The 21280-nt window shown below is 45.9% G+C and overlaps 3 pseudogenes; 2 read left to right on the top strand and 1 right to left on the bottom strand.

The window, feature by feature from the left end:
- The first annotated feature begins 101 nt into the window (after positions 1-101).
- Positions 102-1527, top strand: LOC123136385 (receptor-like protein 2; annotated as a pseudogene).
- Positions 1528-3193: 1666 nt separating this feature from the next.
- On the top strand, positions 3194-5631 carry LOC123136384 (receptor-like protein 3; annotated as a pseudogene).
- Positions 5632-7554: 1923 nt separating this feature from the next.
- Positions 7555-9336, bottom strand: LOC123136382 (indole-2-monooxygenase-like; annotated as a pseudogene).
- Between the last annotated feature and the right edge of the window lie 11944 nt (positions 9337-21280).

Here is a 21280-nt window from a genome sequence, read left to right as displayed (position 1 = left end):
ATCTATTTCTTTGACAAGTATTTCCGGACGGAGGGAGTACTAGCCCCACATGCATTCTTCAAGCAACAGAAAAAAAATAAGGGGGAGGAAAAAACAGCAACCAATGTGTTCCTTCACCATTCCTCTGGCCGTGCCGCAGCTGTTCCTGCTACTCTCCTTGGCCTCTCCCGCCACCTCATGCACCGAGCAGGAGAAGCATGCACTTCTCCAGTTCCTCGCTGGGACGTCGGGAGATGGCACCCTCGCCGCGTCGTGGCGCCATGAGACTGACTGCTGCGAGTGGGAAGGAATCATTTGCAATGGAGATGGGGCCGTCACTGAGATCTCCCTGGCATCTAAAGGACTTGAAGGGTGCATCTCACCATCTCTCGCCAACCTCACAGGCTTGCTGCATGTCAACCTTTCGCACAACTCCTTCTCCAGTGGCCTTCCGCTGGAGCTCATGTCCTCCAGCAGCAGCATCGCCCTTGACGTTAACTTCAACCGGCTAAATAGAACGCTGCAAGAGCTGCCGTCTTCGATCACCACAGACCGGCCTCTGCAGGTACTCAACGTCTCAAGCAACCAGTTCAGCTTAGAACTTCCATCAGCCACATGGAAGATGATGAAGAACCTAATCGCGTTCAACGCCAGCAAAAACAGCTTCACTGGGCACATACCGTCTTCTCTTTGCCTTGGCTCGCCATCTTTGGCTTTGCTTGACCTCTGTCACAACCAATTAAGTGGCGACATTCCGAACACACTGGGTAATTGCTCCAAGCTCAAAGTGCTCAAGGCTGGCAACAACCACCTAAGTGGGATTCTCCCTGTTGAAATCTTCCACCTACCTCGCTGGAGTACCTCTCCTTCCCCAACAATGGTTTGCAAGGAGAACTTGATGGAGCACAAATGGTCAAACTCAGTAATCTAGCTACTCTTGACCTTGGAGAGAACCACATCAGTGGCAACATCCCAGAATCGATAGGTCAGCTCAGGAGGCTGGAGAAGCTCCATTTGGGTAACAACAACATGCCTGAGGAGCTGCCATCAACTATGGGCAACTGCACAAATCTCAAAACCATCGATCTGAAGATCAACAACTTCAGTGGAGATCTAGGCAAGGTAAACTTCTCAACCCTGCAGAATCTAAGAAGTTTAGATCTCATGAGGAATCGTCTCGGTGGCATAGTGCCAGAAAGCATTTACTCATGCAGCATGTTGACTGCACTGCGGCTGTCGGGCAACCATTTCCATGGTGAGATATCACCAAGAATAGGCAATCTGAAGCATCTGTCCTTCCTATCACTTGGTAGTAACTCCTTTACAAATATCATGAAAGCTTTGCATGCCCTTAAGAGCTGCAGGAACATCAGCAAAAATAAGTAAACTGTTTTGGTTGGGTGGAAGCTTATAAGCACATTTAGCTATAACTAAAGCCTAACCAAACACCCATGCAGCTTTGCAGCCAAGTTCACATGCATGTGAACCATGGTAAAACCACCTTGTTTTGGTCAAGAAAGGTAATTAAATGGTGTTATGTGTTCTAACTAGTTTTAAGATATGTTTGGATTGCGACCAAAGTACATTTTTTTTAGATGATCAAAATGTTGGTCTTTCTTGGATAGGAACCAACTCTTTGGTATGCCAATGCGGCAATACTCCTTTACCAATCTATTGCGTTTTGTAGTCAATGTTGGCCAATCCGTTGGCAAGCAAAACCTCAACCGAAATTTTGGCTAGCCAATTTTTTGGTAGGGTAAATATGGGCACAAACCAAACAGACCCTTACACCGACACTAGTTTTAGAAGAGGATGAACTGTTTACACAGTTTGCACATGAAAAGGAACCCAAACAGCAGAATGGTGATCCAAGCAAGCAGGAAAAATACTTCAGCTGCTTTGGAAGAGAGTCCATATCCATGGGAAAGATTCCCCCCACCCCCACCCTCACGGTATGTGGAATACAACAGAGAAAGTGCCATTTGTGCAGAAGAATGTGTGTTGGCAGGCGCATGTATAATCGATCATAACTATGAAGAGGAGTAGCTTTGGCAACAAAACGTGTCTAAGTTCACAAATAACAATGGAGAAATATGACAACAATATTGCTGCAGACTGCATCTGAGGCCAAATTAGCCGCCTGAAAATAATTAGCTAGCAAGAGAGGTTGGCAGTGCATGAAGCAAATTTAAAAAAAAAGGAATTGTCATTAGGATATCCTGAAAAGGACTTAATCAAGAACAATTGTTTACCAGGTGAACTCGAGCTGCTGAGTAGTGAAAGCAGGAATGTCTATATCATGTGCAGACATCTACATGCTGTTTTTTTTTTGTCCAAAAAGGAAAATGACAAGAGGAAAAACAGACATATGGAGTTGAAGCTCAACGCTTCTTTGCCACAAAAGAACAGATGAACAATCCATGGGCTCTCTTTGTGCATCTGAAATATATCCATTAATGGATGATGCATATGTGCCTTTGATACTGCTTTTGTTCCAGGACCTCTCCCAAGGAAATGAGTAAATAAGATTTCTGGGGAACTAACAGGAAGCATGAGGAAAAGCACAACCATAAAGCAGTTTTCAAACTGAAATGATGGGTATTAATTCATACAGCTGGCGGAAAATGACCTCCCATAACAATTATTGAGCAGAATATCTCCCATGGACATGAATCACGTTTCCAAATTTAGGTTGGTACCACCTGGGACAAATCTAGGTTCGTACCCCCTGGGCCAAAAACTAGGTTCATACCCCCTGGGCCCTCATTAGCTCATGCCGTAAACATGCGGTAGTAAGTCTGTAGAGGAGACCACCACCCACTGGGCCCTGGACAAATCTATGCACTCTTGAGCAGCGATGCAATGAATAGGTCAGGCAAGAAGATGACTAAACTAGTAATTAACCTTAGTCTCTTCAGGCATTTAAACTTAAACATGAAACTTGGGGCAGTGAGATAATAGATTGATTTCTTGCTACTTGAAAATTTTGGACTAATTGGTAGCTATTAATCCATCCATAACTAGGTGATAGCTTTATAAACTACTCCCTCCGTTCCTAAATATTTGTCTTTCTAGAGATTTCAAATGGACTGCACATACGGATGTATATAGACATATTTTAGAGTATAAATTCACTCATTTTGCTTCGTATGTAGTCACTTGTTGAAATCTCTAGAAAGACAAGTATTTAGGAACGGAGGGAGTAGTTTACAGGGTTTTACTATAGCTATAATGGGTAGGTATGGATGTTGCTTTCCTATGCTAGTGCCACTGTCTTTTGGTGCACCGACCGGTCATGGCCCCAGGCACTGAGGTGCACCCATGACAAGAAATAGAGAATCTTATGAATGGTGTTCAGTAGCTCTGACATGCAACTAAATCCACTGCTATATGATAACTATCCAGCACTGCATGCACTATTCAAGCAATAGCAAAACAAGAAGGGGGAAGAACACTAACCAATGTGTTCATTCCCTGTTCCTCCGGTCGTGCTGCAGCTGTTCCTGCTGCTCTTCTTGGCCTCTCCGGCCACCGCATGCACCGAGCAGGAGAAGCGCAACCTCCTACGGTTCCTTGACGGGCTGTCGTGTGATGGTGGCCTCGCCACATCGTGGCGTAACAATGGCACGGACTGCTGCAAGTGGGAAGGCATCTCCTGCAATGGAGATGGGGCCGTCACCGGGGTCTCCCTGGAGTCTAAAGGACTTGAAGGGCCCATCTCGCCATTCCTCACCAACCTCACCAGCCTGCTGCGCGTCAACCTCTCGCACAACTCGTTCTCCGATGGTCTTCCGGCGGAGCTCATGTTCTCCGGAAGCATCATCGTCCTCGATCTCAGCTTCAACCGGCTCAACGGACCGCTGCCCGAGCTTCCGCCTTTTCTTACCACCGACCGGCCTCTGCAAGTACTCAACATCTCAAGCAACCAGTTCAGCTCACAATTTCCATCAGCCACATGGAAGGTGATAAACAGTCTGATTGCGCTCAACGCCAGCAATAACAGCTTCACTGGGAACATGCCATCTTCTCTCTGCCTTGGGTCACCATATTTAGCATTGCTTGACCTCTGTTACAACCAATTGAGTGGTGACATACCAAACACGTTGGGTAATTGTTCCAAGCTCAAAGTGCTCAAGGCTGCCAACAACAACCTAAGTGGGATTCTCCCTGTTGAAACCTTCCACGCTACCTTGCTGGAGTACCTCTCCTTCCCCAACAATGGTTTACAAGGAGAACTTGATGGAGCACATATTGTCAAAGTCAGCAATCTAGCTACTCCTTGGAGGGAATCACTTCAGTGGCAAGATTCCGGAGTCGATATCTCTGCTCAAGAGGCTGGAGGAGCTGCATTTAGGTAGCAATAACATGTCCGGGAGCTGCCATCAACTCTGGGCAACTGTACAAATCTCAAAACCATCGATCTGAAGATCAACAACTTCAGTGGAGATCTAGGCAAGGTAAACTTCTCCACCCTGCAGAATCTAAGAAGTTTAGATCTCATGAGGAATAATTTCAGTGGCATAATTCCAGAAAGCATTTACTCATGCAGCAATTTGGCTGCACTGAGACTGTCGGCCAACCATTTCCATGGTGAGATCTCACCGAGAATAGGCAATCTGAAGCACCTGTCCTTCCTATCACTTGTTAGAAACTCCTTCACAAACATCAAAAAAGCTTTGCACGCCCTTAAGAGCTGCAGGAACATCAGCACTCTGCTTATTGGCACAAACTTCATGAATGAGGCCATGCCACAAGATGAAACCATTGACGGTTTTCAGAATCTTCAGTTTCTGTCCATGCAGCAGTGTTCGTTTACTGGAAGGATACCTACTTGGTTATCAAAGCTCACAAGTCTGAAGATACTAGTGTTATCTAATAATCAACTCACTGGACCAATGCCAAGCTGGAACAACTCCATAAACCACCTCTTCCATCTGGACGTATCAAACAACAGTCTTTCTGGGGAAATCCCAATCGCCTTGATGGAGATGGCAATGCTAAAATCAGACAAGCCTGCCATCTATTTGGACCCAGACCTCCCTGATCTACCAATATATATGAATCCATCACTTCAGTACCGCATGGGCAGTTCTTGGCCTAAAGTGCTGAATCTCAGTAAAAATAAATTCACAGGTGTGATCCCACAAGAGATTGGTCATCTGAAAGCACTCCTTTACCTAAACTTGAGTTTCAACAAATTTTATGGAGAGATCCCACAATCAATCTGCAACATCAGGAACCTCCAGGTGCTAGATTTGTCTAATAACCATCTCACCGGTGCAATCCCTGTGGCATTGGAGAATCTTCACTTCCTTTCGCAGTTCAACGTTTCTAACAACGACCTAGAAGGATCTATTCCAGCAAAAGGCCAGCTGAGCACCTTTCAGACGTCCAGCTTTGACGGGAACCCAAAGCTGTGCGGCTCTGTGCTTATTAACCATTGCAGTTCAGTTGAAGCGGCTCCCGTCTCCATCATCCCTGCAAAATAATGCAGCGATAAGGTCATCTTCGCGATTGCATTTGGTGTGTTCTTTGGGGTTGGAGTGCTATATGATCAGTTAGTATTATTCAGATACTTTGGATAAGCCCACATCAACTGTAATATGATCTTGTATTATGTATGCAATGGATAAGGTAGTTTGCATATTGCTAGCTTGCTGAATAATATTATTCAGATGTTTGTGTTTCTAACTAGCAGACTTGTTAAGAGCTGTACGAAGATGGCTGCCGGTATAAGCCACAGGTCTACTTGGCTGACAAAGTTTGCAGGATCAGTAGCTCTAACTTTTGGCTTAACAAATAGTCAAATACTAGTAATTGCGGTTAACTCCACCTCGATTCCTAAGCGAGAACACTAATAAAATAGAGAACTGGGCGAGTTACCTCCGAGTCGCGGATCGACGGATCGTATGAGCTACACCGGCCGCCAGCCGCCGGTTCGCCAGCTTCCGCGGCTTGCTGTTTGATTTCGGCAGCCCAACTCGCCGGGTGACTGGGAGGGGCTGCGAAGATGTTCCCCGGCAGGCTGCGAAGATCCGCTAGCAAGTGGGGAGGGGAGGGGCTGGGAGTATGTTCGATGGCTTCAGCGGGGCGCGCACCGGAATCCAGGGAGAAGGTGGCACCAGCGGCGGCGCAGCAGTGCAATGGGGGAATATTTGCCAGTCGCGAAGGTTGGGCTTAGAGTTTGTTTTTTTTTTTTTTTGAGCGAGGGCTTGGATTTTCTGGATTGCCCAAATCTGTCCGGAACCAGCCCGGCTTATAACTGGGCTCAGACGTCGCTTATAACTGGGCTTCGAAACCAGCCCAGTTGAGCTTCATTTTCAAGTTAAAAATTAGAGCAAATTCTCATTTTCACCCCATCTTTTAGCATTTCTTACAGTAATTGTCTCATTTAGGAGTAAGAGATCTTCAACTGTTACTGATTTAGGGCCCCTTTAGGTTACAGGAACTTTTAGGAATTCTAAAGGATAGTAATTTCGTAGGAAAATGTTCTTTGAGGCCTTTGGTTTGTAGCAATATAATCTTATTCCTTATTCCTATAGAAGATAGGAGTCAATTCTTTGCATTCAAAGAAAAAAAATAACCTAGACATAATGGGAAAAAAATCTTACCACATGAACCAAATGTCATTTCTTGTTTCATACGATTTGAGATACATGTCATCACTTATGGTTTTTCTATTCACTTGATATTCATATACTATGAACCAAAGAAGGTCCCTGCACACCGGCTAGCCCGTGGATCCGCGTCCCCTCTTCTTGCGCTCCGGCGGCAGGCGGTTGGAGGAGAATTTCGGTGTGTCGACCCCGACTAGTAGTTTAGGTTAGGGTTTTTAGTCCTCGCAGGACGGTGTGCAGGCGGATGACAGCACCTCTTCTTTGAGTAGGTCTTCTGAGCTCCGATCCTCCTCGAGTGTGTCCGTCTGGACGGAACCAACAGAGTGCCAACGTAAATTCCTGTCGTCTCCTTGGGCGCTGAGGTTAGGGTTTCTCATCATCTGTTTGCGATGGTGAGATCTGATGCCAAGCACGTCAGATCAATTCAGGGTTCAAGCGAAGTCGTCTAAGATGTGTTTTAGGGTTTCAAGGTCTTAGGGTGAGAACTTAACTATGATAAGGGCGTCGTCCCATGTATTCTATTGTCGTTGGTGGTAGGTAGTTGTAAATGGATAGGAGAGAGAATTGTGACTATAATTTTTATTTATTAGTTGTTGAAGAATATCAACAACAATAATGAAGAGATAAGGTGAAAGGGGCTTGCCTTGTCTCATATCGTTCTGCCGGTAGAAAGGATGGTTTCTACCAAAAAATGGTTGGAAACCACAAAGTCTTAGAGTGGATATAAGTGAGGTCCAAGAAACTGAGTCGAATGTTTTTTGAAAGTCAAGCTTAATGACCATGGGTTGCTCCTTCCTACCATGGCAAGACTTGATGAGGTAGGCAACAAACATAACGTGCTCCACGATATTTCTACCATCAATAAAACCCATTTGATCGTCGTGGACTAGAAATGGGATGAAGGTTGGTAGTTTTTGTGTGGCAGAATGTGAGTACCTGGAGTGTTTCCCACATACCCTCTTGAAAACTGGGAAAACCATATATACTAGTGTAATATCTAGCTTTACAAGTGCACATAATTCATGAAAGATATTATGCATGATTAACATCTCGTGTTCTCGGGACAAGAAATAACTTATCCTTCCGACGCATCGTCATGCCAAACACATCAGTCATATCCAGGTCCTCTTGCCGCATGCCGTCCGGGAGCTCCCAATCATAACAATAGACAAGGTTGGCAAGCATGATCTCCACAGACGCCATCCCAAAATTTATCCCGGGACATATCCTTCGGCCAGCTCCAAACGGCAGAAACTGAAAATCCCTCCCTTTGAAGTCGGGGGACACGACGTCCACAAACCTCTCCGGCATGAACTTGTCGGCAGCCTCCCACGATCCAGGGTCTCTACCAAGAGCCCAAGCGTTTACGATGACACGGGTTCTGGCGGGGACTTTATAGCCGTCGATGTCGCATTCGGTCATGGAGAGGTGCGGGAGGAGGAGCGGCAGCGGTGGGTGTAGCCGGAGCGTTTCCTTCACGGTGGCCTTTAGGTAGGCCATGCTGGCCAAGTCGTCCTCGGTCACCATTTGTTGGCCCTTGGGTGTCTTTTCCCTCACCTCAGCTTGAAGTTTGGCCATGAGGTTCGGCTTTCGCATGAGCTCAGCCATGGCGCACTCAAGAACTATGTATGACGTATCTGTGCCTGCCACAAACATGTCCTGTGTATGGGTTCAAACTGAAGCGTCAGCACACTTAAAATATGACCACATTTAATTACCATAATAAGCTAGCTACGTATGAGACGAGATTTACCATCAGTATGGCCTTGATATGCTGTCTGGTGAGACTGTACTCCTCCTGAAGACTGAGGAGCACATCGACGAAGTCTGTCTCTTGATCTTCTTGCTGATCGTGCTTGTGGTGTTGCTCCTGTGCCGATGCTTTGCTGACATGGTCGTCGATGATCTTGTCGAGCAGCTCGTCCCATTTCCTCTTCAACTGACTGTTCTTGGCGAAAACCACTCGCGTGAGCACGCCCACCTTGGCCAGGCCCGGGAAGTAGTCCAGCAGGCTGAACCCGCCAAACGCGGCCACGTTCCCGTCGATCGCCTCCCTGAACAGCTCGTTCCGGCCTTCCTCCCGGAAGAACTTCCCGGACACGGCGCGGCACGCTATGTCGTTGGTGAAGCTGCCGAGCAGCCTCGTCATGTCCACGGGGGCGCCGGCGGCCGCCGCGCCCTGGATCTTGGCCATCACCAGGCGCGCCTCCCCCTCGCGGCCGCGGCGGAGCGAGTGCAGCTTCCTGGCGCTGAGCAGGTGCGTGGTGACCAGCCTCCTGGCCTGCCGCCAGAACTCGCCGTAGGGGGCGAAGGCGACGTCGGCGCCGCCGTCCAGGAGGGCGTCGACGAGCGCGTTCGGAGGCCGCGAGGCGAAGACGTAGGTCCTGCGTGCGCAGGACCGCCTCGGCGGCGCGCGGGGAGGAGACGACGAGGGCGCGCGTCTGGCCGAGGCGGAGGAGCATGAGGCCGCCGTCGCCGTGCTTGGCGGCGAGGATGGCGAGGGAGACGTGCGGGTCGGGGCCGACCAGGTGCAGGTGGCCGATGAGAGGGAGCTTGTTCGGAGGCGAAGGGAGGGGACGGCCCCCATGGTTGTCCGCTGCGGCTCGCTCGCCGGCCGGTCTCGTGCTTGTTGCCCGGAGGAGGATCACCAGAGGGATGAGCAAGAGATAGAGCAATAGTGCTTGGGGAGATAAGAGCAGTGGTAGCACTGTTTGAGCCGCCATGGCCTGCTTGTAGCACCCTCCCTTGGTGTCGTATTTGTAGCTGGTCGACAAGAGTGATCACTGTGATCTTCTGACCACGACTGGATGCGTAGCCCATGCTCGCGATTTGCTACGTGACAATGAGGTTTGGACTTTGGAGTTTGGTGCGTGTCCTTCTCCACTTCTGTTCATCGTTTAGTGGTGGTGGACTTGAATTTCTCCATCGATGGACATGCGCGGCGCAACCATGATCACATATGTACGTATCTTATCCACCTGCCAATGCATGGGAAATATGTTTTTCCTTCCTTCTGCAATAGTTACATGTAAGTTGACTAAATTTACAATTTGGGTAAGTTAATTTCGTGGAAGGAGAAAGTAGAGCAGCCGTTGGATCTTTAATATAAGGATGTAGCTAGATCTCAGTCAACTGAGACTTAACCAAGTCTAAGCCAAGTGATATAGTATTCTAGTACGTAAGAAGAAAATAAAAAACAGAAAAGAATTTTTTTGCACGATCTTCAGTCAAAATCAAGGGAAGATAATATCGACTGGGACATAGCAAAGTCTTAGTCAACCTAGACTTAGCAAAACTGTTAACATAATTGCCAGAAGTTGACTTAACCAAAATAAATTTTCATGCAACTTGCATATAGCTTATATCTTCAAAATAACACAACACTCCGCTGTAGGTGTTATTTACTAATATACTATGAGGATCAAATGAACATTAGATGTTTGTCTATAATCAAACTAGAGGTAATATAATTTTTTTTTTGGAAAAACTATTTAACGAACATTAGATTTGTTTTGTCAACGGCCAGACGCTCAGTTTTCATTTGATCTGGATCATGCGACGCTCACTTTCTTCCTTATCCCTTCCCCATCGCTTTGTTAACCGTCTTTTCTTCCTCTTCCCTCACTCGGATCTCGGGAACAGTTCCCTTGCTCTTTTTGTAGGAGATATGCACTAGAGGCAATAATAAATGTTATTGATTATCTCCTTGTTCATAATTATGTTTATGTTCCATGCTATAACTGCTATTGTTCTCGAGTCTGCAATAACACGAGGCTCGGAGGAAGACTCATATGCATGTGTGAAATAATAAACGGTAAGAAGTATTCCTAGTCTGACCTCTAATACTAGCTCAATTGTTGCATGATGGTTCTGTTTCCTTGATCATGGGCATGACTATGCCGGCAACTTTGAGGGCACAATGTTAGGAGAACACTTGTGTTGAATCGACCCGATTGATGTTATGCTATGAGATACATTCGTCACAATTAATGGTTTATAACACAGAGAAAGTTTACGTTTGCATAATTCCTTAGACCATGAGAGTATCGAGTTTCTTCATGCTTGCTTCATGAACTTTGGGGTTTGTTAAACGTCATCCATAAATGGGTGGCTATTACGGTGGCTTACAGGTTCATGGAAAAGTATGTCGATTAACTTGATAGCTCAAGACTGAGATTTGCTCCTCCAGCGATGGAGAGATATCTCTAGGCCCTCTCGGTGTTACGGTATCCATCATCGTCTGGCTAGACACAGGGTGATTTGATCACAGGGATGTCGGAACACGGTAACGAGAAAAGAGAACAATACCGGTAATGAGGTAACTGGCATAGTGGACAAGTAGTTGATCCACGGGGATGCTAACATGTCTCACCTCGGGTATTTGTAACATACGTGAAGCAACAGGAATAGCACACGGCAACTGGAGGTTCACTCGAATATTCATTCATGTGGGTATAGGGGTCAATATGGGTGTCCATGGCTCCGATGTTGATCATTGATCGGAAAGTGTTCCAGTCATGTCTATGCTTCACCGAACCTATAGGGTCACATGCTTAAGGGTCATCTTTTTGCTGAATACTAGACAGGGAGTCTGAGAGAAATTCGCCGAAAAAGTTACAGAGACAACGGAAGAGTTCCGGAGAGAGACCAGCGAAATAGTTTCATAAAACTGAAAAGTTATTTCAGGGGATACCATGAAGTCAAATTGGTTTCGGCACATGCCTGATAATTCTTGGAGGGTGCCAGAATCATTATGGAAACTTCTGGGAATTTTCCGAGATAAAAACCGGAAATGTTCCGGAGCTGCCGGAACCACTTCAGATGCTTTTCGCAGATGAAAATCACTAAACTGGAATTGTTTCGGAACGCGTTGAAAATTATTTTAGTGGGTACTAGAAATGTTCTGAGCCCACGTAAATATTTTCAGTTTGAACGGACGCTGAAAAATGTGGTCGTGAATAATGAAAGTGCTTTTTGGATTACTTTATGGAAAGCCATTATTTTGGGCTTTGTCCCAAGATATTTTGGGGTGACATGGATGGATTGAAGGAAATATGCCCTAGAGGCAATAACAAAGTTGTTATTTATATTTCCTTATATCATGATAGATGTTTATTATTCATGCTAGAATTGTATTAACCGGAAACTTAGTACATGTGTGAATACATAGACAAAACATAGTGTCCTTAGTATGCCTCTACTTGACTAGCTTGTTAATCAAAGATGGTTATGTTTCCTAACCATAGACATGTGTTGTCATTTGATAAACGGGATCACATCATTAGAGAATGATGTGATGAACAAGACCCATCCATTATCTTAGCATTATGATCGTTATAGTTTTATTGCTACTGCTTTCTTCATGACTTATACATGTTCCTTAGACTATGAGATTATGCAACTCCCGAATACCGGAGGAACACCTTGTGTGCTATCAAACATCAAAACGTAACTGGGTGATTATAAAGATGCTCTACAGGTGTCTTCGAAGGTGTTTGTTGGGTTGGCACAGATCGAGATTAGGATTTGTCACTCCGTGTATCAGAGAGGTATCTCTAGGCCCTCTCGATAATGCTCATCACTATAAGCCTTGCAAGCAATGTGACTAATGAGTTAGTTGGGGGATGAAGCATTACAGAACGAGTAAAGAGACTTGCCGGTAACGAGATTGAACTAGGTATGATGATACCGACGATTGAATCTCGGGCAAGTAACTAATATGTCCATTTTGCATCATGCTTCTATATCAATATTTATTGCATTATGGGCTGTTACTACACATTATGTTACAATACTGATGCCTTTTCTCTCTTATTTTATAAGATTTACATGAAGAGGGAGAATGCCGGCAGCTAGAATTCTTGGCTGGAAAAGGAGCAAATATTAGAGACCTATTCTACACAACTCCAAAAGTCCTGAAACTCCACGAAAGTTAGTTTTGTAATATATTAAAAATATTGGGCAAAGAAAGCACCAGAGGGGGGCCACCCACCAGCCACGAGGGTGGAGGGCGCGCCCCTGCCTCGTGGGCCACCTGGCAGGCCCCTGATGCCCATCTTCTGCTATATGGTGTCTTTGGCCCTAGAAAAAAATCATAAGAAAGCTTTTGGGACGAAGCGCCACCGTATCGAGGAGGCACCTGGGCGGAACCAATCTAGGGCTCCGGTGGAACTGTTCTGCCGGGGAAACATCCCTCCGGGAAGGGGAAATCGTCGCCATCATCATCACCATCGATTCTCTCATCGAGAGGGGGTCAATCTCCATCAACATCTTCATCATCACCACCTCCTCTCAAACCCTAGTTCATCTCTTGTATCCGATCTTTGTCTCAAAACCTCAGATTGGTACCTGTGGGTTGCTAGTAGTGTTGATTACTCCTTGTACTTGATGCTAGTTGGCTTATTCTGTGGAAGACCATATGTTCAGATCCTTTATGCATATTAATACCCCTATGATTATGAACATGTTGGGGAACGTAGCAGAAATTCAAAAATTTTCCTACGTAACACCAAGATCTATCTATGGAGAGACCAGCAACGAGTAGAAAGGGGAGTGCATCTACATACCCTTGTAGATCGCTAAGCGGAAGCATTCAAGTGAACGGGGTTGATGGAGTCGTACTCGTCGTGATTCAGATCACCGATGATCAAGTGCCGAACGGACGGCACCTCCGCGTTCAACACACGTACAGCCCGGTGACGTCTCCCACGCCTTGATCCAGCAAGGAGAGAGGGAGAGGTTGAGGAAGACTCCATCCAGCAGCAGCACAACGGCGTGGTGGTGATGGAGGAGCATGGCAATCCTGCAGGGCTTCGCCAAGCACCTACGGGAGAGGAGGAGGTGTCACGGGAGGGAGGGAGGCGCCAAGGGCTCAGGTATGGATGCCCTCCCTCCCCTCCACTATATATAGGGGCAGGGGAGAGGGGGGAGGCGCAGCCTTGCCCCCTACTCCAAGAAAGGGGTGCGTCTAAGGAGGGGGGGAGGAGTCCATCCTCCCCAAGGCACCTCGGAGGTGCCTTCCCCCTTTAGGACTCCTCCCTCTAGGGTTCCCTAGGCGCATGGGCCTCTAGGGGCTGGTGCCCTTGGCCCATGTAGGCCAAGGCGCACCCCCTACAGCCCATGTGGCCCCCGGGGCAGGTGGCCCCACCCGGTGGGCCCCCGGGACCCTTCCGGTGGTCCCGGTACAATACCGATGGCCCCGAAACTTGTCCCGATGGCCGAAACAGGACTTCCTATATATAAATCTTTACCTCCGGACCATTCCGGAACTCCTCGTGACGTCCGGGATCTCATCCGGGACTCCGAACAACATTCGGTAACCACATACAAGCTTCCTTTATAACCCTAGCGTCATCGAACCTTAAGTGTGTAGACCCTACGGGTTCGGGAGACATGTAGACATGACCGAGACGTTCTCCGGTCAATAACCAACAGCGGGATCTGGATACCCATGTTGGCTCCCATATGTTCCACGATGATCTCATCGGATGAACCACGATGTCAAGGACTCAATCGATCCCGTATACAATTCCCTTTGTCTAGCGGTATTTTACTTGCCCGAGATTCGATCGTCGGTATACCGATACCTTGTTCAATCTCGTTACTGGCAAGTCACTTTACTCGTTCCGTAACACATCATCCCGTGATCAACTCCTTGGTCACATTGCGCATATGATGATGTCCTACCGAGTGGGCCCAGAGATACCTCTCCGTTTACACGGAGTGACAAATCCCAGTCTCGATCCGCATAAAACAATAGATACTTTCGGAGATACCTGTAGTGCACCTTTATAGTCACCCAGTTACGTTGTGACATTTGATACACCCAAAGCACTCCTATGGTATCCAGGAGTTACACGATCTCATGGTCAAAGGAAGAGATACTTGACATTGGCAAAGCTCTAGCAAACGAACTACACGATCTTTGTGCTATGCTTAGGATTGGGTCTTGTCCATCACATCATTCTCCTAATGATGTGATCCCGTTATCAACGACATCCAATGTCCATAGCCAGGAAACCATGACTATCTGTTGATCACAACAAGCTAGTCAACTAGAGGCTCACTAGGGACATATTGTGGTCTATGTATTCACACGTGTATTACGATTTCCGGATAATACAGTTATAGCATGAATAAAAGACAATTATCATGAACAAGGAAATATAATAATAATACTTTTATTATTGCCTCTAGGGCATATTTCCAACAGTCTCCCACTTGCACTAGAGTCAATAATCTAGTTCACATCGCCATGTGATTAACACTCACAGGTCACATCGCCATGTGACTAATACCCAAGAGTTTACTAGAGTCAGTAGTCTAGTTCACATCACTATGTGATTAACACTCAATGAGTTTTATGTTTGATCATGTTGCTTGTGAGAGAGGTTTTAGTCAACGGGTCTGAACCTTTCAGTTCTGTGTGTGCTTTACAAATCTCTATGTCATCTCCTAGATGCAGCTACCACGCTCTATTTGGAGCTATTCCAAACAACTGTTCTACTTGGAGCTATTCTAAATTATTGCTCCATTATATGTATCCGGTCTCTCTACTCAGAGCTATCCGGATAGGTGTCAAGCTTGCATCGTCGTAACCTTTACGACGAACTCTTTTACCACCTCCATAATCGAGAAAATTCCTTAGTCCACTAGTTACTAAGGATAACTTTGACCGCTGTCCTGTGATCCATTCATGGATCACTCTTGTACCCCTTGACTGACTCATGGCAAGGCACACTTTCGGTGCGGTACACAACATAGCATACTGTAGAGCCTACGTCTAAAGCATAGGGGACGACCTTCGTCCTTTCTCTCTTTTCTGCCGTGGTCGAGCTTTAAGTCTTAACTTCGTACCTTACAGCTCAGGCAAGAACTCCTTCTTTGACTGGTCTATCTTGAACACCTTCAAGATCATGTCAAGGTATGTGCTCATTTGAAAGTATTATTAAGCATTTTGATCTATCCTTATAGATCTTGATGCTCAATGTTCAAGTATCTTAATCCAGGTTTTCTATTGAAAAACACCTTTCAAATAACCCTATATGCTTTCTAGAAATTCTACATCATTTCTGATCAACAATATGTCAAGAACATATACTCATCAGAAATTCTATAGTGCTCCCACTCACTTCTTTGGAAATACAAGTTTCTCATAAACTTTATACAAACCCAAAATCTTTGATCATCTCATCAAAGTGTACATTCCAACTCCGAGATGCTTACTCCAGTCCTTAGAAGGATCGCTGGAGCTAGCATACCTTTTAGCATCCTTAGGATCGACAAAACTTTTCTGATTGTATTGCATACAACCTTTCCTCACGAAAACTGGTAAGGAAACTTGTCTTGACATCCATCTGCCAGATTTCATAAATGCAGCTAATGCTAACATGATTCCGACGGACTTTAAGCATTACTACGAGTGAGAAAATCTCATCGTAGTCAACTCCTTGAACTTGTCGAAAAACACTTCGCCACAAGTCGAGCTTCATAGATGGTGACATTACCATCCACGTCCGTCTTCTTCTTAAAAGATCCATTTATCTCAATGGATTGCCGATCATCGGGCAAGTCCATCAAAGTCCATGCTTTGTTCTGATATATGGATACTATCTCGGATTTCATGGCTTCTAACCATTTGTCGGAATTCGGGCCCACCATCGCTTCTCCATAGCTCGTAGGTTCATTGTTGTCTAGCAACATGACCTTCAAGACAGGATCACCTTACCACTCCGAAGTAGTACGTGTCCTTGTCGTCCTACGAGGTTCGGTAGTGACTTGATCCGAAGATTCATGATCACTATCATAAGCTTCCACTTCAATTGGTGTAGGTGCCACAGGAACAACTTCCTGTGCCCTGCCACACACTAGTTGAAGAGACGGTTCAATAACCTCATCAAGTTTCCACCATCCTCCCACTCAATTCTTTCGAGAGAAACTTTTCCTCGAGAAAGGACCCGATTCACGAAACAATCCCTTATTGCTTTCGGATCTGAGACAGGAGGTATACCCAACTGTTTTGGGTGTCCTATGAAGATGCATTTTATCCGCTTTGGGTTCGAGCTTATCAATCCTGAAACTTTTCCACATAAGCGTCGCAGCCCCAAACTTTCAAGAAACGACAACTTAGGTTTCTCTAAACCATAATTCATACGGTGTCATCTCAACGGAATTATGTGGTGCCCTATTTAAAGTGAATGTGGTTGTCTCTAATGCCTAACCCATGAACGATAGTGGTAATTCGATAAGAGACATCATGGTACGCACCATATCCAATAGGGTGCAACTATGATGTTCGGACACACCATCACACTATGGTGTTCCAGGCGGTATTAATTGCGAAACAATTTCCACAATGTCTTAATTGTGTGCCAAAACTCGTAACTCAGATATTCATCTCTATGATCATATCATAGACATTTTATCCTCTTGTCACAATGATCTTCTACTTCACTCTGAAATTACTTGAACCATTCAATAATTCAGACTTGTGTTTCATCAAGTAAATATTCTCAACATCTACTCGAATCATCTGTGAAGTAAGAACACAACGATATTCACTGCATGCCTCAGCACTCATTGGCTGCACACATCAAAATGTGTTACTTCCTACAAGTTGCTATCTTGTTCCATTTTACTGAAAATGAGGCTTTTCAGTCATCTTGTCCATGTGGTATGATTTGCATATCTCAAGTGATTCAAAATCAAGTGAGTCCGAATGATCCATTTGCATGGAGTTTCTTCATGCATATACACCAATAGACATGGTTCGCATGTCTCAAACTTTTCAAAAACGAGTGAGTCCAAAGATCCATCAACATGGAGCTTCTTCATGCGTTTTATACCAATATGACTTACACAGCAGTACCACAAGTAAGTGGCACTATCATTACTATCTTATATCTTTTGGCATGAAAATGTGTATCACTACGATCGAGATTCAATAAACCATTCATTTTAGGTGTAAGACCATTGAAGGTATTATTCAAATAAACAGAGTAACCATTATTCTCCTTAAATGAATAACCGTATTGCGATAGACATAATCCAATCATGTCTATGCTCAACGCAAACACCAATCTCGGTGGTAGAGGGAGCGTGCGATGCTTGATCATATCAACCTTGGAAACACTTCCAACATATATCGTCAGCTCACCTTTAGCTAGTCTCCGTTTATTCCGTAGCTTTTATTTCGAGTTACTAATACTTAGCAACCGAACCGGTATCCAATACCCTGGTGCTACTAGGAGTACTAGTAAAGTACACATTAACATAATGTATATCCAATATACTTCTATCGACCTTGCCAGCCTTCTCATCTACCAAGTATCTAGGGTAATGCTACTCCAGTGGTTGTTCCCCTTATTACAGAAGCACTTAGTCTCGGGTTTGGGTTCAATCTCGGGTTTCTTCATTGGTGCAGCAGCTGATTTGCCGTTTCATGAAGTATCCCTTTGTTCCCTTGCCCTTCTTGAAACTAGTGGTTTCATCAACCATCAACAATTGATGCTCCTTCTTGATTTCTACTTTCGCGATGTCAAACAACGTGAATACCTCAAGGATCATCATCTCTATCCTTGATATGTTATAGTTCATCACGAAGCTCTAGCAGCTTGGTGGCAATGACTTTTGGGGAAACGTCACTATCTCATCTGGAAGATCAACTCCCACTTGATTCAAGTGATTGTTGCACTCAGACAATCTGAGCACAAGCTCAACAATTGAGCTTCTCTCCTTAGTTTGCAGGCTAAGAGAATCGTCGGAGGTCTCATACCTCTTGACGTGGGCACAAGCCTGAAATCCCAATTTCAGCCCTCAAAACATCTCATATGTTTCGTGATGTTTCAAAAACATCTTTGGTGCCTCAACTCTAAACCGTTTAACTGAACTATCATGTAGTTATCAAAACGTGTATGTTCGATGTTCGAAACATCCACAGACATCGTTCGAGGTTCAACACACCGAGCGGTGCATTAAGGACATAAGCTATCTACTGTCCGCATAATCGCTACTTTCAACTTTCAACTATATTTTCTCTAGGAACATATCTAAACAGTAGAACTATAGCGCGAGCTACGACATAATTTGCAAAAGGTCTTTTGACTATGTTCAGGATAATTAAGTTCATCTTATGAACTCCCACTCAGATAGACATCCCTCTGGTCATCTAAGTGATTACATGATCCGAGTCAACTAGGCCGTGTCCGATCATCACGTGAGACGGACTAGTTAATGTCGGTGAACATCTTCATGTTGATCGTATCTACCATACGACTCATGCTCGACCTTTCGGTCTCCGTGTTCCGAGGCCATGTCTGCACATGCTAGGCTCGTCAAGTTAACCCTAAGTGTTTTTGCTGTGTAAAACTGTCTTACACCCGTTGTATGTGAACGTAAGAATCCATCACACCCGATCATCACGTGGTGCTTAGAAGCGACGAACTGTAGCAACGGTGCACAGTTAGGGGAGAACACTTCTTGAAATTGTTGTAAGGGATCATCTTATTTACTACCGTCGTTCTAAGCAAACAAGATGCATAAACATGATAAACATCACATGCAATTATATAGTTGTGACATGATATGGCCAATATCATATAGCTCCATTGATCTCCATCTTCGGGGCTCCATGATCATCTTGTCACCGGCTTGACACCATGATCTCCATCATCATGATCTCCATCATCGTGTCTTCATGAAGTTGTCACGCCAATGACTACTTCTACTTCTATGACTAACGCGTTTAGCAATAAAGTAAAGTAGTTTACATGGCGTTCTTCAATGACACGCAGGTCATACAATAAATTAAGACAACTCCTATGGCTCCTGCCGGTTGTCATACTCATCGACATGCAAGTCGTGAATCCTATTACAAGAACATGATCAATCTCATACATCACATATCATTCATCACATTCTTCTTGGCCATATCACATCACATAGCATACCCTGCAAAAACAAGTTAGACGTCCTCTAATTGTTGTTGCATGTTTTACGTGGCTGCTATGGGTTTCTAGCAAGAACGTTTCTTACCTACGCAAAAACCACAACGTGATATGCCAATTGCTATTTAACCTTCATAAGGACCCTTTTCATCGAATCCGTTCCGACTAAAGTGGGAGAGACTGGCACCCGCTAGCCACCTTATGCACCAAGTGCATGTGAATCGGTGGAACCTGTCTCACGTAAGAGTACGTGTAAGGTCGGTCCGGGCTGCTTCATCCCACAATACCGTCGAAACAAGATTGGACTAGTAACGGTAAGCATATTGAACAACATCAACGCCCACAACTACTTTGTGTTCTACTCGTGCAAAGAATCTACGCAATAGACCTAGCTCATGATGCCACTGTTGGGGAACGTAGCAGAAATTCAAAAATTTTCCTACGTAACACCAAGATCTATCTATGGAGAGACCAGCAATGAGTAGAAAGGGGAGTGCATCTACATACCCTTGTAGATCTCTAAGCGGAAGCGTTCAAGTGAACGGGGTTGATGGAGTCGTACTCGTCGTGATTCAGATCACCGATGATCAAGTGCCGAACGGACGGCACCTCCGCGTTCAACACACGTACAGCCCGGTGACGTCTCCCACGCCTTGATCCAGCAAGGAGAGAGGGAGAGGTTGAGGAAGACTCCATCCAGCAGCAGCACAACGGCGTGGTGGTGATGGAGGAGCATGGCAATCCTGCAGGGCTTCGCCAAGCACCTACGGGAGAGGAGGAGGTGTCACGGGAGGGAGGGAGGCGCCAAGGGCTCAGGTATGGATGCCCTCCCTCCCCTCCACTATATATAGGGGCAGGGGAGAGGGGGGAGGCGCAGCCTTGCCCCCTACTCCAAGAAAGGGGTGCGGCTAAGGAGGGGGGGAGGAGTCCATCCTCCCCAAGGCACCTCGGAGGTGCCTTCCCCCTTTAGGACTCCTCCCTCTAGGGTTCCCTAGGCGCATGGGCCTCTAGGGGCTGGTGCCCTTGGCCCATGTAGGCCAAGGCGCACCCCCTACAGCCCATGTGGCCCCCCGGGGCAGGTGGCCCCACCCGGTGGGCCCCCGGGACCCTTCCGGTGGTCCCGGTACAATACCGATGGCCCCGAAACTTGTCCCGATGGCCGAAATAGGACTTCCTATATATAAATCTTTACCTCCGGACCATTCCGGAACTCCTCGTGACGTCCGGGATCTCATCCGGGACTCCGAACAACATTCGGTAACCACATACAAGCTTCCTTTATAACCCTAACGTCATCGAACCTTAAGTGTGTAGACCCTACGGGTTCGGGAGACATGTAGACATGACCGAGACGTTCTCCGGTCAATAACCAACAGCGGGATCTGGATACCCATGTTGGCTCCCATATGTTCCACGATGATCTCATCGGATGAACCACGATGTCAAGGACTCAATCGATCCCGTATACAATTCCCTTTGTCTAGCGGTATTTTACTTGCCCGAGATTCGATCGTCGGTATACCGATACCTTGTTCAATCTCGTTACCGGCAAGTCACTTTACTCGTTCCGTAACACATCATCCCGTGATCAACTCCTTGGTCACATTGCGCATATGATGATGTCCTACCGAGTGGGCCCAGAGATACCTCTCCGTTTACACGGAGTGACAAATCCCAGTCTCGATCCGCATAAAACAATAGATACTTTCGGAGATACCTGTAGTGCACCTTTATAGTCAC

This window comes from Triticum aestivum, chromosome 6B (assembly GCF_018294505.1).
Source record: "Triticum aestivum cultivar Chinese Spring chromosome 6B, IWGSC CS RefSeq v2.1, whole genome shotgun sequence".
Lineage (NCBI taxonomy): Eukaryota > Viridiplantae > Streptophyta > Magnoliopsida > Poales > Poaceae > Triticum > Triticum aestivum.
The sequence above is the reverse complement of the archived record's forward strand: the minus strand, read 5'-3'. Positions and strand labels throughout refer to the sequence as shown.